This window comes from Pristis pectinata, chromosome 15, assembly GCF_009764475.1.
Source record: "Pristis pectinata isolate sPriPec2 chromosome 15, sPriPec2.1.pri, whole genome shotgun sequence".
NCBI classification, from domain to species: domain Eukaryota; kingdom Metazoa; phylum Chordata; class Chondrichthyes; order Rhinopristiformes; family Pristidae; genus Pristis; species Pristis pectinata.
This window is the reverse complement of record NC_067419.1, coordinates 14,718,764-14,734,453: the sequence shown is the minus strand read 5'-3', so window position 1 is coordinate 14,734,453 and position 15,690 is coordinate 14,718,764. Positions and strand designations below refer to the sequence as shown.

General features: G+C 43.6%; 1 protein-coding gene across 5 annotated transcripts in view; it reads left to right on the top strand.

Moving 5' to 3' along the window:
- The first annotated feature begins 11,184 nt into the window (after positions 1-11,184).
- The window catches only part of LOC127578637 (uncharacterized), a 45,227-nt gene continuing 40,721 nt past the window's right edge, over positions 11,185-15,690 (top strand). For 4 of the 5 annotated variants that reach the window (XM_052030834.1, XM_052030832.1, XM_052030833.1 and 1 more), the window contains exon 1: positions 11,216-11,369. The gene's annotated coding sequence lies outside the window, so the exon portion shown is untranslated. Of the gene's footprint in view, positions 11,370-15,690 lie in introns of all 5 variants that reach the window. The other variant, XM_052030835.1, reaches the window with a different exon arrangement.

Below are 15,690 nucleotides of genomic sequence, written 5' to 3'. Positions count from 1 at the left end.
GTTATGGTTCTCTGATTCCATAACAGTAGCACAGTCAAAATATGTCTGTTCACCAGCAATCTGCCAAGCAGTTAATGGCCTTTTAACCCAGAATCATCAGCCTTGGCAATTTAGACATTTGGTTTATTTTTGATTAAAGCTGCTATATCCCACAATATTCTATAACATCACCCTAATATATAAAATTGCTCAATCTTCCCTATTGTTTGCTCACTTTGTGGATTAGTCTTGCCTATTACAGCTTTGATTTCTCTATTGTTTTCAACATTGATCAACTATTTATTCTATAATCAAACCAGACTAGAATTAGAAGGTCCCTGTCTTTTCATTGATTTTACTTTCCTCCTGCCAATGTGGTTTTATTAATTTCAATTTTCAAATAAAAACCCACCATTATGGGCAAATGGTTTGTCAACCCCAAGAGTAAATGGACAGTTCTGAGGAATAGACTGTCCTTACAGAGAAGCAGTTCATTTATCCACAACGTTACCAGATACTTGAACTACTGCATTCAGTTCATGTCTCAAGAACAAGTGCAGATCATGAAGAAGGCATGCCAAAGGCTCTACTTCATTAGGGGTTTGAGGGGATTTGTAATGTCACCAAAGACTCTTTCAAATTTCTACAGATGTGCGGTGGAGAGCATTCTGACTGGTTGCATCACCACCTGTTATGGAGGCTCCAATGCGCAGGATTGAAAGGGGCTGAAGAAGGTTGTGGACTCAGCCAGCTCCATCATGGGCACAACCCTCCCCACCATCGAGGTCATCATCAAGAGGCAGTGCCTCAAGAAGACGGCATCCATCATTAAGGACCCTCACCAGCTGGGACGTGTCCTCTTCATGTTACTACCATTGGGGAGGAGGTACAGGAGCCTGAAGACCCACACTCAACAGCTTCTTCCCCTCCGCCATCAGATTTCTGAACGGTTCATGAACCCATGAACACCACCTCCTTATTCCTCTTCTGCACTATTTATTTTTGTAACTTATAGTAATTTTTATGCCTTGCACTCTACTGCTGCCACAAAACAACAAATTTCATGACATGTGTTAGTGATAATAAACCTGATTCTGAGATTGACCAGAATATACTGGAGCTAAAAGGGTTAATGAGGATGATAGCATTGTCTGAATAATTTACAGTGTGATACTGAGACCTTGAAGATGTTTAAACAATTAGATAAGTTTCACCAGAGGAGGAGTCCTGGGTAAAGGGACACAGCCTTAAAATCAAATTTATCAGGTATGTTCTTTCATGTTGCAAGTATAGTATATTTACAAATCCATGCTGGCTTCCTCTGATCAATTGAACTTTTGCGAAATGTTCAATTACTGTATCCTTAAGTATAAATTATAATTTCTTGATGGCAGACATGCTAACAGACTTAATATTCTCTAGTTTCATTCCCTAACATTCCTAAAAAGTGGTGTGACGTGCATCATTTTCTAATCTTAACAGACTTTGCAAGTTTATGAAGCAGATGCTGGAAATTTGAAAAAAATATTGGAACAGGCAGGTCAGAAGCATCTATGGAGAGAAAAATAGGGTTAATGTTTTAGACCGATGACGCTTCAACATAACTGGGAAAAATTAGAGATAAGTTTGACAGTGCAAGAAAAGCAAGGTGGGGGATGTGTGTGACAGAGAGGACAAAAGGGAACTTCTATATAACTGAGGGAGGGCTGGAAGATTGAATGACAAGATATACAGTATTGCAGCCAGTTAAAAAAGTGTGGTAAGGATATGTCTGAACAACGCTCAAGACCAACATGAAATCTGAAACTAGCAGAAGAGAGCAACAAACAGTGAACGCTGGAATGGTGTAAGATGAGGCTGAAATAGAATGATTATCTGCAGTTGTTGAATTCATTGTTAAGCTCGGATGGCTGCAATGTATCTGGTGAGAAGGTGCGGTGTTGCTCCTGTAACTTATGTTGAACTTTGATGGAACACTATAAGAAGCCAAAGACAGAGAAGTCAGTGGGGGAGTGGGGTGAAGTGCCTAATTGCCAGACAGCTGCAAGTGAGAAGTCAGGCTTGTAGATTTAACAGAGGCGTTTCTGCAAAGCAGTCCCCAATCTGCATTTGTTTTCCCCGTGTGGTGGGGGACCACATCCTGAGCACTAAAAGTACCAGCAATCACTGGTGTAAATCATACCACTGGAAATACCAATTAGGAGCTGTGGGCATGCTATGTTGGCGCTGGAAGAGTGGCGACACTTGCGGGCTGCCCCCAGAACATTCTCTGTAATGCAAAAAGATGCATTTCACTGTGTGTTTCGATGTACATGTGACTAATAAATAAATATCTAAATCTAAATCATTGCTTCATCCGGAAAGAGCATTTGGGACTCTAGATGGCAGCAATGGAGGAGGTAAAAGGGCAGGTTTTGCATCTCCTGCAGTTGCCTGGGAAAGTGCTGTTATGGACTAAATAGCACTCAGGGCCTGGAGGTCTAGATGCAACAATTTTTTATTTAGTTGTTACAAACATCCGGGGGAGAGTGGTGATAAGAATCTCTCCAAGTGTTAGAATACACTGAGATTAAGGGCAATTGTTGACGATTGATGAAATACTATTGTGACCATTTATGGTTGTTGCAATGGCAGGTGAATCTGCAATGTAGGCCTGAGACAGAATGTCCTTTTCCCCGCTCTATTATATTAATTTCCTAAGGTACCAGTTATGAGGAGAGACTGGATAGGCTGTGTTTGTTTTCCTCAGAGCGGAGGAAATTGAGGGGACCAGATAGAGGTATATAAGATTACAAGGAGCACAGATGGGTACATAGTAGGGAATTTTTACCCATAGCAGAAGTGTCTAAAACTAGAAGGCATAGGTCTAGGGTAAGGAGTAACAGGTTATAGGAGAGGAATACTTTCACCCAGAGGGTGCACAGAATTTGGAACGCAGTGTCTGCGTGGGTGATGGAGGGAGGTACTTGGACAATCACTTGAAACATAAAGGCATAAAAGATTATGGGGCAGGTGCTGGTAAATGAGATGAGTATATGTGGTTGGCAGGAACATGGTAGGACAAAGGGCCTGTTTCATGCAGAACCCACTTCTATTCTTTCTCAAGATCCATAAGGAGAACTCTCATGGTAGACCCAAGACATTTTAGCCTGTTCTTGCCCCATAGAGCATATTTCTTCCCACCTCGACTCAATTTTTACTCTTCTCATAAAGTTGTTTTCCACCTCCATGAACAACATTCCTGATGTTGTCTGTCACCTTAACAGTCTTCAGTTCGCTGGCCCCAACCAGTTCATTTTCATCTTTCGATCCCTCTGTACTTCCAGCCCACATCAGAATGACTTGAGGGTCCTTCATTTCTTCCTCAAACAGAGACCCAACCAGTCTCCTTCACCACCACCCTGCTTCAACTGGCTGAACTAGTTCTTCTTTAGCTCAGCAGGTCAGGCAATGTCCATGGGGAGAGAGAATCAGCATTTTAGATCAATGACCTAACACCAGAGGTGTGGAAAGTTATAAAATAGGCATATTTTAAGTTGCAGAAAAGGGGAAGGGGAGGGAGAGAAAAAGGAATGTCAGCGATAAGATGGGGACCAAGAGGAACATCCACTTAACAATCTTCAGTTTCAGAACTATGACTCTAAAAACGATTGCGCACATTGGTGTTAACTGAGACAGTGTAGTGAAAACTGATTAATGGCAGCTAATCTCTCAGGAGAAGCTGTTAATAGATGGAGAATTAAGAAACAAAAATAAACAGAAAGGTACATGTTGGAACTGAGGGGCACAGAACACGGCAGTTGCTAGGAATCTGAAACAAAGGAGAACGTTGGTAAATCCCAAAGGGCAGGCAGTACCTGTGGAGAGAATAAAAATGACATACATCTGAACTCAGTGGGGAATGAAAAGCAAAATAACTGCAAGTGCTGGAAATCTGAAACATAAGAAGAAACTGCTGGAAACACCCAATAGGTAGCATCCACAAAGAAAGAAGTAAAGCCCCAGATCATAAAATGACATTGATCTGAAACACTAACCCTAACTCCTCCCCACAGATGCTGCCCTGCTTAATTCCTTGGGTTTACATCAGAACTAGCCAGTTCTGACACAGACTAGAAAGGATGATTATCTGAAATTGTTACATTCAATGTTGAGCCCTGAGGGTTGTACTGTACTTAGATGGAATGTCAAATGTAGCTCCTTGGACTTATGTGTATGAGGTCAAAGACAAAGAGATCAGAATGGAAATGGATATGGGTGGAGGTGGAAGAACATCTCCAGAAGTGAACGATCTCTCTAGAATGCTGAACAGGAAGGGGAAGGCAAAGTGAGTCATCATTATTGGATGTGTCTGAAAGTGCTGAGGATGAACCATTCAATGTGTAGGTTGGTGGCCTTGAAGTTGAGGAGAAAGGGAACACAATCCTTGTTCTGGGTGCAGGGAGAAGGGATGAGAGCGGAAGTGGAGGAAATGAAACCAAACTGTGAGCTCTGTGAAACTGTGTTGGTGGTAGATCCATGGTTGAGAAAAAAAGGGAAGCATATATCAGAATCACATACAGTATAGAGTTTACTTTCTCCCACACTGACCCCTCACTCTTTGGCCTCTTGTACTGTTCCAAAGAAGCCCAATGTTGCAACACGGAGACCAGAATTATAGATTGTAAGGAGCCTTTATTCAGTACCGATATGAGCATGCAAGGGAGTCTGAGTGAAAATCGCCCCAGTCATCAAAATACAGGTTATTTTATACTGTTTTCACACAATACAAATCAATAATAGCTGATTGACAGCAGATGTGACCATGACCATGTTTGGTGTGGCTAGGATACGGTTAGCTACCTGGGAGACCTCATTGTCCAATCACACTTTTTGGATAATGAATCTCTAGTACTATCTTTCGGAGACCATCATTTCAAATGCCTCCATTCTCACATGCATTGTCTCCTAGTCACTGGGCCCATTCACACCTGTTTGCTTCTTCCTTTTGGCTATTCTCAGCCATCTGGGAAATTCCACAGATATTGTTCCCTTATCAGTATTCTTGGCTCTGGGTTTCGATGGGTCTTACTGTTTAGGTGCATTCATGTTCTGCATACTCCTTATGTTATCTGTTCCATCTTGGTTTGCTGCGTACATTTGGCCAAACATCCCATGATGTCTCATGGCCACATCAGACTTTCTGTCTGTAATAATCCTGAACGGATATATATTCAAATGAAGATTCTGCTACAACCAATAGTAGTCTATTTCCCACTAAGAGGTTTATTTCAATAGCCAATTACATTAGTCATCAACATTTATTTCAGCACAGTTGTCAACCTAGTAAATAGAGATCTTGGAGACACAGGATCTGCAGGGCAGGCACAGTAGTGTAGCTCAGTGGGGAAGGACTACAGTTTAGGGTTCTTCTGCCACTGGAGAGGGAGGGGCGGGGACAGGTGAGAAAGCCCCTAAATATTGTAAATACGGGACCGGGTAGCTGCTGTTTTTTTTATATATATAAAAAGGGAACACTAATGAATGATCTGTACAATAATGTAAAGGCTTGCACTGTTTTGTAATTGTATATAGTTTGTCTTTTATTATGAATAAAGTTTATTTTGAATAAAAAAAAGGTAGTGTAGTGGTTAGCATAACGCTATTACAGTGCCTGCGACCCGGGTTCAATTCTGGCCGCTGTCTGTAAGGAGTTCGTACATTCTCCCCGCGTGTCTGCGTGGGTTTCCTCTGGTTGCTCTGGTTTCTTCCCACATTCCAAAGGCGTATGGGTTAGGAAGTTGTGAGCATGCTATGTTGGCGCCGGAAGCGTGGTGACAGAACACTCTATGCAAAAGATGCATTTCACTGTGTGCTTCGATGTGCCTGTGACTAATATAGATAGCTTATCTATTTTACATGCTGGAATCTGGAGCAAAAAAAATCAAACTACTGGAGGGTCAGGTAGTATCTGTAGAGGGAAATGGACAGTCAACATTTCAGGTCAAGACCCTTTATCTGGACTGGAAGAAATCTTCGTTGAGCCACCTTCACCTATGACCTTAATTAACATTTACTGCCAATGCCCATATTGCTTTTCTATGGCTGGTCTGCAATAGAGATTGTAGGTAGGTCCGTACCCCTCCAGTCCTTTCCTATCCCAATACCTGTCCAAATACCCTTTAAAGTTTGTAATTGCATCTGCCTCTACCACTTCCTCTGGCAACTTAAAACATGTTTGTTCACTGAATTTTCCCAGTTCTGACCTGAAACGTTAGCTCTGCTGTTTTCACTTCAGATTTGCAGCATCTACATTCTTTAAATTTTCTCCTTTAGCCCGTAATTTCCTGCATTTCAAAGGTTAACTTTGGGAACCTATAAGGGTTCAAGCTGTGCCTGTCTCTTTGTGGAAACATGGAACATTATTTGCTTCAATCTTCTGCATGTCCTCTCTGTCAGCTGGTGACCATATGGGCACTGCTTCTTGCTCTTGCAAAAAGCTAGAAGGTTTCATCACCTTTGATGCCAGTTTCCCTCGTGACCTCAGCTCATGTGCTCCATCTCTGGCTCTTCCCTTCCCTCTCTTGACCATTTCGGATGTATTGGTGACAAGTATCCATTGTAAGCCCACAGATTTCCACAGGTAACATGACTACACCTCCCACCCCATACATATTCCATTCCATTCTCCCAGTTTTTCCAATCTCTATCACATCTGTTCTATTGACATCACCTTGCAACCAGTGCTTCCTACACATGGAACAGTACAGCACAGTACAGGGCCTTTGGCCCACGATGTTGTGCCGACCTATATAAATCTACTCTATGATCAATCTAACCCTTCCCTCCTACCAGCCCATAACCCTCCATTTTTCTTGTATCCATGTGCCTACTAAGAGTCTTTTAAATTTGCCTGTTGCATCAGACTCTACCATCATCCCTGGCAGTGCATTCCAGGCACCCACCACTCTCTGTGAAAAAAAACCCTACTTTTGACATCTCCTCTAAACTTGCCTCCTCTGACCTTAAACTACTGTCCTCTAGTGTTGGCCATTGCCACTCTGGGGAAAAGGTGCTGGCTGTCCACTCTGACTATGCCCCTCGTAATCTTATACACTTCTATTAAGTCGCTTTCCCTTTTCCAAAGGGAAAAGCTCTAGCTCGCTCAACCTTTCCTCATAAGACGTGTTCTCTAATCTAGGCAGCATCCTGGTAAATCTCCTCTGTGCCCTCTCTAAAGCTTCCACATCCTCCCTATAATGAGGCAACCAGGACTGAATACAATACTCCAAGTGGTCTAACCGGAGTTTTATAGAGCTGCAACATTACCTAGTGGCTCTTGAACTCAATCCCCTGATTTATGAAGGCCAGCACACCATATGCCTTCTTAATCACCCTATCAACTTGCACGGCAACTTTGAGGGAGCTATGGACTTGGACCCCAAGATCCCTCTGTTCCTCCACGCTGCTAAGAATCCTGCCATTAACCTTGTACTCTGCCTTCGTTCTTCCAAAGTGTATCATTTCACACATTTCCAGGTTGAATGCCATCTGCCACTTCTCTGCCCAATTCTGCATTCTGTCTATATCCCATTGTAACCTATGACAACCTTCTACACTATCCACAACACCTCCATCCTTCATGTCACCTGCAAACTTACTAACCCATCCCTCCACTTCCTCATCCAAGTCATTTATAAAAATCTCAGAGAGCAGGGGTCCCAGAACAGTTCCCTGTGGAACACCACTAGTCACCGAGCACTAGGCAGAATACTCTCCATTTACAACCACCCTCTTCCTTCTGTGGGCAAGCCAATTCTGAATCCACGCAACCAAGTCCCCATGCCTCATGACTTTCTGGATGAGTCTAACATGGGGAACCACGTCAAATGCCTTACTGAAGTCCATACACAACATCCACTGCTCTACCTTCGTCAATTTGTTTTATCACTTCCTCAAAAAACTCAATTAGGCTCGTGAGGCATGACCTGCCCCTCACAAAGCTATGCTATCCCTAATAAGGGTATGCTTCTCCAAATGCTCGTAAATCCTGTCCCCAAGAATCCCCTCCAATAGCTTGCCCACCACTGACGTAAGACTCACTGGTCTATAATTGCCAGGATTATCCCTATTACCTTTCTTGAACAAGGGAACAACATTTGCCATCCTCCAATCCTCTGGTACCATTCCTGTGGCCAGGGAGGACGCAAAGATCATTGTCAACATCCCAGCAATCTCTTCCCTCGCTTCCCATAGTAACCTGGGGTATATCATGTCTGGCCCTGGGGACCTATCTATTCTAATGTTTTTCAGAAGCTCCAACACTATCTCCTTCATAATCTTAATATGCTCCAGCACATTAGCCTGTTCTATGCTGACCTCACATTCGTAATAGTCCTTCTCCTTAGTGAACACTGAAGCAAAGTATTCATTAAGGACCTCCCCTACCTTCTCCACCTTCAGGCACGTTTCCCCCTTTATCCCTGACTCTAGTCATCCTCCTGTTCTTCACGTATGTATAGAACGCCTTGGGGTTTTCCTTAATTCTACTCGCCAAGGCCTTCTCATACTCCCTTCTCACTCTCCTAAGTCCCTTCTTAAGCTCCTTCCTGGCTACCTTATAATTCTCATGAGGACTGCCTGATTTTTGCTTCCTAAACTTCAAGTATGCTTCCTTCTTCCTCTTGCCCAAATGTTTCACCTCCATGGCTCCATTATCCTACCATCCTTTCCCTGTCTCAGTGGAAGAAACCTATCCATGCAAGTGTTCCCTAAACATGTCCGTCTTCCTCAGCCATGGATTCCACCACAGGTGATGGGGCTGCCAACCATGATTGTTTCATTTTCTCCACTGCTGTTCTTTTCTTTTCCTTCACACTGCTGACCCTATTACCTCTGGACGGTATCGACTGGCGTATCAAACAAAGAGACCCTCGAACTTAGGTTTAATACAACTTTGTCTTTATTAGTACTCAAGTTACATAGACATGCCAGCTTACAATTAATTTCCAATAAGTCCACATTTCTTTCACCGTTCTAACTTATCACTCAATATACTGAGTCACAAGACTCAGAGCTTGGATTTAAGTACTACCTACCCATGCGAAGTGAACTGGCCAGGATCACTCCGATGGGGGTTGTAATCTCTTCTGAGTACCAAACTCAGGGTTTTCCTTCTGCCATGATTGTTCCTTGATTATTGCCATCGATTTCTTTGGTGGCCCCTCTTTTATATAGTTTCTTCTGATCTTCTAGAAGGTTCGTTGACACACCTGTGCCCAGAATCCTCATGACCATGAGATCATTCATCCATGGGTCAGGTAAACAGGACACATCTTTTCCATCGTTCCCTTTTCCTTCCCTAGTTTAGCAACCTTTGTGTCCATTGATACTGAGCAATCCTTTACAATCGGCTAAACTGGCTAAGGTGACTGTCTATTTCCACTTCCTCTTTATACCAGGCTAGAGAGTTCATGTAAAGGGGAATCCTTTTCCAGTATTCACATAAAGTTTATTACTTTTCCCATCATACTTGAAAAGGTTTAGCTGTTGTCCATATGTTGTTCCTCCAACCTCGTATTCCGCTTTGGGAGTCTCCAACCTGATGGCTTCAACACTGATTTCTCTAACTTCCGGTAACCCCACCCCTTCTTCCCCCACCCCCACCCCCAACTCCTTTGTCTTCCCTTATTCCTGTGGCTCCCTTCCCCCGCCTTGATGACCTGCCCATCTCCTCTCCTTCCCCCCTCCATGGTCCACTGCCCTCCCCAACTGGATTCCTTCTTCTTCAGCCCTTTGCCTCTTCTACCGATCACCTCTCAGCTTATTACATCTTCTCCCCCTCCCCCACCCACCCACCTACCTTCCTCCTCTCACCAGGACTCACCCATCACCTGCCTGTGTGTGCTCCTCTCTCTCCCCCAACCTTCTTATTCTGGCTTCTGCCCTCTTCCTTTCCAGTCCTGATGAAGGGTCTTGGCCCGAAACGTCACCTGTTTATTTCCCTCCATAGATGCTGTCTGACCTGCTGACTTCCTCCAGCACTTTTTGTGTATTGCTCCAGATTCCAGCATCTCCAGAATTTCTTATGTCTCTGGGAGGTGATCACTTTGTGCAGCACCTCCATTCAGTCTGCTAAGGTGACCCTGAGCTTCCTGGTACCTGTCATTTCAATTCTTCATCCCACTCCCGCTCTGACCTCTGTCTTCAGTCTCTTGAACCATTTCAGCTGAGCCCAACATAAGTTCAAGAATCAGGAAGTGTTGTTCCTACTAGATACATTACAGACTTCCAGGGTCAACAGTGAATTCAACAGCTCCTTGTTCCAGTCCTGTAGCACATATTTCCGGCATTCACAGTTTGTTTCTCTTCTGGCATTTTCAGATTTAATTCATCTTTTCCTATGTTCACTTCCCCTAGGCAGACCTTTCTTATTCACTGACCTTTACTTCCCTCCTTCACCTTGCCCCACCACCACTTCTATCAATCAGTCACCCCGTCACATACCTGTTCTCTCTGATCCCCGCGCCCCCCCCCCCCCGAAAAATGTAACTTTTTAAAATTTCTAACTTTCCAAATTCTGATGAAAGGCCACTGAGCTGAATATTAAATATTGTCTCCACAGCAGCTGAATGACCCACCAAATAGTTATAACTGTTATATTTTGGAAGATTACAAGAACCTGCATGGTTCTCAGTTACCTCCTTTAAATCCTGAGGTAGCAACATCTGATTTGGGTATTTTGCAGTCTTGAGTGCCACAGGGTCTCAACCCGAAACGTCGACTGCCCATTTTCCTACCGAGATGCCGCCTGACCCTCCGGCACATCGTGTGTTGCTCCAGATTCTTGCATCTGCAGTCTCTTCTGTCTGCATCTTCAATGCCATAATATTTGTTGCATGCTTTTATTAATTCCGGAGCTAATGTGAAAGCGATCTACGTTGCATAATTGGGTGACGCTTCGCTCGCATGCAAACAGCCCCTTTTGTTTCCAGCTTTAATAAGCAAAAGTGTCCCGAATGGAAATAAAAGCGATTTTTTTTTAACCCCTTCTGCCATTTTTGTTTCTCTGGGAGTGCGCTTATACTAGCGCTCGGGAGGATTTAACCGGGATTGCTTGAGGTTTGCGACCCGGGCGCCGGGCGGGCGGACCTCCGTCGCACGTGCCGGCTCCTTCGAATTTTGGCGGCCCGGCTGCCCCAGCCGCGGGCCGGGCTGGATTGTTACGTCACAATGGCTGGGCGTCGCTGAGGCGGGCCGGGCGGGCGGCTGGGCGGCTGCAGCGTTACTTTTGGCCGAGGAGTCGCCGGGTTGCGGTCAGGACACTTGCAGCGTGGTAATGGGTTTCGTTTTGTTTCCGCTCGTTTGAGCGTGTGGCTTTTGCAAGTTTTATGGCGGCAACGATAACTGAGGTAAAGTTCCGAGCTCTGTTGCACCCCCCTCCCCTCCTTCTCCTGGTCCTGTTGAATTCTAAACCTTTTTTTCGGTGAGATTTTTCAACAATTGGTCTGTGCGTTGTTGGGGGATGGGGTATGTCCCATTTCCGTCCCCAGTCGGCGGCATCAGCGTTTGTTTAAACTTCTGTACTTCTGGTCTTACTGCTTTAGTCCACGGAACGGTTGCTGCCTTCCTACATTGTGAAGTTTGGGTTGCAGGAACCTCTGCATTTTTTTTTGTGTTTTGAAACAATGCATAGTTTAATTGAGTCAGCAAAAAAACAAGTGATTGTTTTATGTAGACTTGGATTATTTGAAGTGACCGGTGGGGTTTGAATGCGTGCAATTTTTTTTAAAATTTGGAGGCTGTGAAGGGGTTGCAGGATCGCACATGATAAATGTAAATAAAAACAAACCACGTTGGATTACGGAGATCATGGGTTTGATTTCAAAAATGAAGATGGAATCACATGGGTTTAAGTGTTGTTATTTTACGGCTTAATTATTTGTTTACATTCTTCTCGAAGAATGCTGGCTGTTAAGGGTTTTATAACAGGGACAGCACCACACTAAGTTGTGATACAATGGGTGGATTCGATAAAAGACAAAGTGTCATTGTGTAAAACAGCACAAAGTGAAATCAGTGTGAAGGCTTGTGCTGCAGGAAGGGATCAGTTTTTGTGGCTATTAGTATATCAAATAAAGCGTCTGCCAATGTTTTTTTACACTGATACCAAGCCTGAGAATGTGGTTCAGCTTGTTTGGTACACAGCTCATCCAAAGCAAACTCCTCTGCATCTCTCAGTCTACGTTGATGCCTTTACTGAACTGCACAAAAGTATGGGGCTCACACTCAGTATCTGCAGCTGAAAGTCCTGTACAGACCTGCCGCACTGCCCACCACATCCCATCCTCGACAATGAAGTTCCACAAGGAGACATTGGAAAATGGATCCCTTTCTATCTCTCCAGAGCCATCTCTCAGTGGATGCCGAACATCAGTGAAGAAGTTTGCCCCTGCCTTTGGTGCACCACTAAAGCCTTCAGCTGACTAAAGAAAAGCGTGTTTGAGGTCCAAGATCTTAAACCTGGCACCAAGCGCGTGGTCTGCTGAGCTGTCCTGTATTCTTGTGGAGAAATGCCACAAATTTATTTGTGCAAAATCCTTCAGGTCAATTGGCTGGGTAGGTGAGCCAACATCAACATTCTCCCCCCAGGCCAATGTCAACACTCTGGGCCAGTTCAGCCAGCCCCATCCAAGTAGGCAGGTCACTTTGTCCACGTGCTCAGCACTGGTGTGTCAAAGCAAACACTCCAGACAGAGCTCTGCTGCTGGAAGAGATTTTGAAGCATTTTAAAGACTTTCCCAAAACCTCCTGAAAAATGTAACGTTCTGACTGATTTGTGTGGGAATACCTGTACTGTGATTGCTCAAAATGGAGAAGGCATGGAGCTTCTCTGGTCTGTATGATGGCAGCATGTGGAGGTGGAAGGAGTGTTCTGAATCCCAAACTACCCATCTAGTCCCGTCCAGTGCCCCTTCTTCACTTTTCAACAAGTCTATGGATCATGCGTGGGAACCCTCGGAACTGGAGTGGAAACACATCATCCTCAAACCCCCAGAAGGAAGAAGATTTGGTCAGTAATTCCATTAAAGTTTGAAATTCACGCTTAACTTTCAATTGGTATGGTTACATTGTCTGGTACTGGCTTCACAAAAGCATTGAGGGACGGCATGTATAGAACAAAAATTGTGGTTTATTTGTATAGTAATCTTTTATGCATAGTCTCAATCCAAATGTCTACAATTTCTTCTCCCTCCCCCCCGCCCCACAGATACTCCTCAACCCATTGAATTCCTCCAGCAGTTTGTTTTTGCTTCATATTCCAACGTCTACAGTCTCTTGTCTCTCCAACCTTTTATGCTTGTTGAGTCTTTAAACTTCTACAGATTGTGCTCCAGTCAGTGTTGTTGTTACAAAGCAGACATGCCACGTGATTGACTGAGAGGATTCGATTATGTTCCACACAAACTCCCACACTATTTACCCCTGCATTTTTTTTTATATACTACACTGCTATCCTTGGGAGGTTCAGATTGTCACCAAACACTCTAACAAACTTCTATAGATGTACTGTTGAAAGTTCCCTGACTGGTTGCATCATGGTCTGGTACGGTAATTCAAATGCGCAGGAACGTAAGAAACTGCAGAGAGTAGTGGACTCTGCCCAATAAATCACGGGTACATCCCTCCCCATCATATGTAGTATCTACAGGAGGCGCTGCTTCAAGAAGGCAACATCCATCATCAAAGATCCTCATCATCCAGGCAGTACCATCTTTTTGCAGTCTCCATTGGGCAGGAGGTACAGAACCCTGAAGTCCTACACCACCAGGTCCAAGAACAGTTATTTCCCTTCAACCATCCAGTTCTTGAACCAACTGGCAAAACGCTAATTACTACAGTTTAGCAACGCTATGACCACTTTGCACTAAAATTGACTTTTTTTTGTTCTAATTGTGTTCTTTCTTGTAGAAAAAAATGTGTATAATGTATGTTTTGTTTTTTTTATGAATTAAGCTTGTATGATGCTGTGTGCCTGTGGTGTTGCTGCAAGTAAGTTTTTCATTGCACCTGTGCATACATGTACTTCTGCACATGACAATAAACCCAACTTAGACTTTTTAAAGGTATTGTTGTCTGTCTCTCTTGTACACTTTTAACTGTAATATATTTTATCAGTATACACACTGCATTGTGTTACTGGCTTTCTTTATTTAAATTAACAACTGCACATGTAATCTAGCAACAAGTTTTTGGAGTCTTCCTTATATTTTTAAGGTATTGGTGTTGAATCCACCTGAACTGTTTGGTTCTGGATTTGAATTCAAAGAAGGTTCTGCTTTTGTCAGAGTTGCTTGAATTTAGTACTGCTTGAAGTCTCCACTGCTTCCAACTTAGATACCATTTCATGGCCAATTCTGCTGTAGGTTGTCCATCTGTAACATCAGTTCAATTTTACTCTCTCTGTTTGCGTGTGTTGATCTGATTAGCACTCCCTTTTAGCTCTGCATTTGTCAGCTTTTCACATTCCTTTGTTTGTATTTTCTCTCTAACTGCCCTCATCACACAGATTTTAAGTTCAGCTCACTTCAGCAAGAAAACGACCAAGTGATGTTTCATGTTGGGTTTTGAATATATCATATTCAATATATCATATATTTGAAGCAGGTGTGGAGGAACATGAATGTACTTAACTCTGTTCTGTTTTCATTGTTTGTAAATGGAACAGGTCGAGGGTGAGTACCATTGTCAGAAATGGTAAGCCATGACATGCACACACATACCTCAACATGTCTGAACCAAACTGTTTCACTTCAATCCACTTTGAGTGAATCCCAGGGGATTGTCACTTTTTTTCCACATACATGTACCGGCACGCCCCGTAAAGTTCCATGGCCATGACTGCAAAATGGTTTTTGGCTTGCTTCTGTGGATTTGGCAAACGTTACATCTGCTTAACTACAGGACCAGTAAGTGCTGCCTCCTAAACTGGCTTTCCATTTTCAGTATTAGTTCAGCCAGCATGTTCTCTTGCTAAGAAATTGAAGTTGTTGTCTGCCACTTGTTCTCGAGTAAGACCATGACACCTAGTCCATAGTATTGTGATGTGTACAGAGATGACTGATTAGACCAATCTGGGCTTAAAAGTTGTATTCACACATGTGACAGGTATAGGGATGCTGTAGCATCCATGGTTCTTGAGTTCCAAGATTCTCATTTCCTCTTTGCTTCCTCCATTCTAACTTCCTCACACGAGCAAGCACCACTTTTTAAGGGGATACGCTAAGCAGGGCTATCCAATGCTGCTTGTTCCCACAGGTGTGTGATGTTGTTGAAACCCAGGGATGTTGAACTTCCTTTTTCTGCCCACCATGTGATCAGTTGCCTTCAGTCTGTTGTCCATGAAGTAGCTGCTTTGGTTTTTTTGTCCTCAGACATTCTTCTGACACATCCTGCCCACCTGATCTATGATTTCAGCAATGTATAAATGCTGGGGAGGCTTGTTTGGGACAGAATCTGTGTGACTGGAATCTTGTCTTCCCACTTGATATGAAGCATTCTGGCAGACAGGTCATGTGGAAGTGGTTAAGCGATCTGCCATGTCTGTTGTACACTGCCATGTCTCAAGCATAAAATGGGTATGACAATAGCCCAATACATCTTCAGCTTGGTCTTTAGGCTGATTTCCCCATTGATCCCACACTTCTGCCTTCCAAAAGCAGATGACGTTTG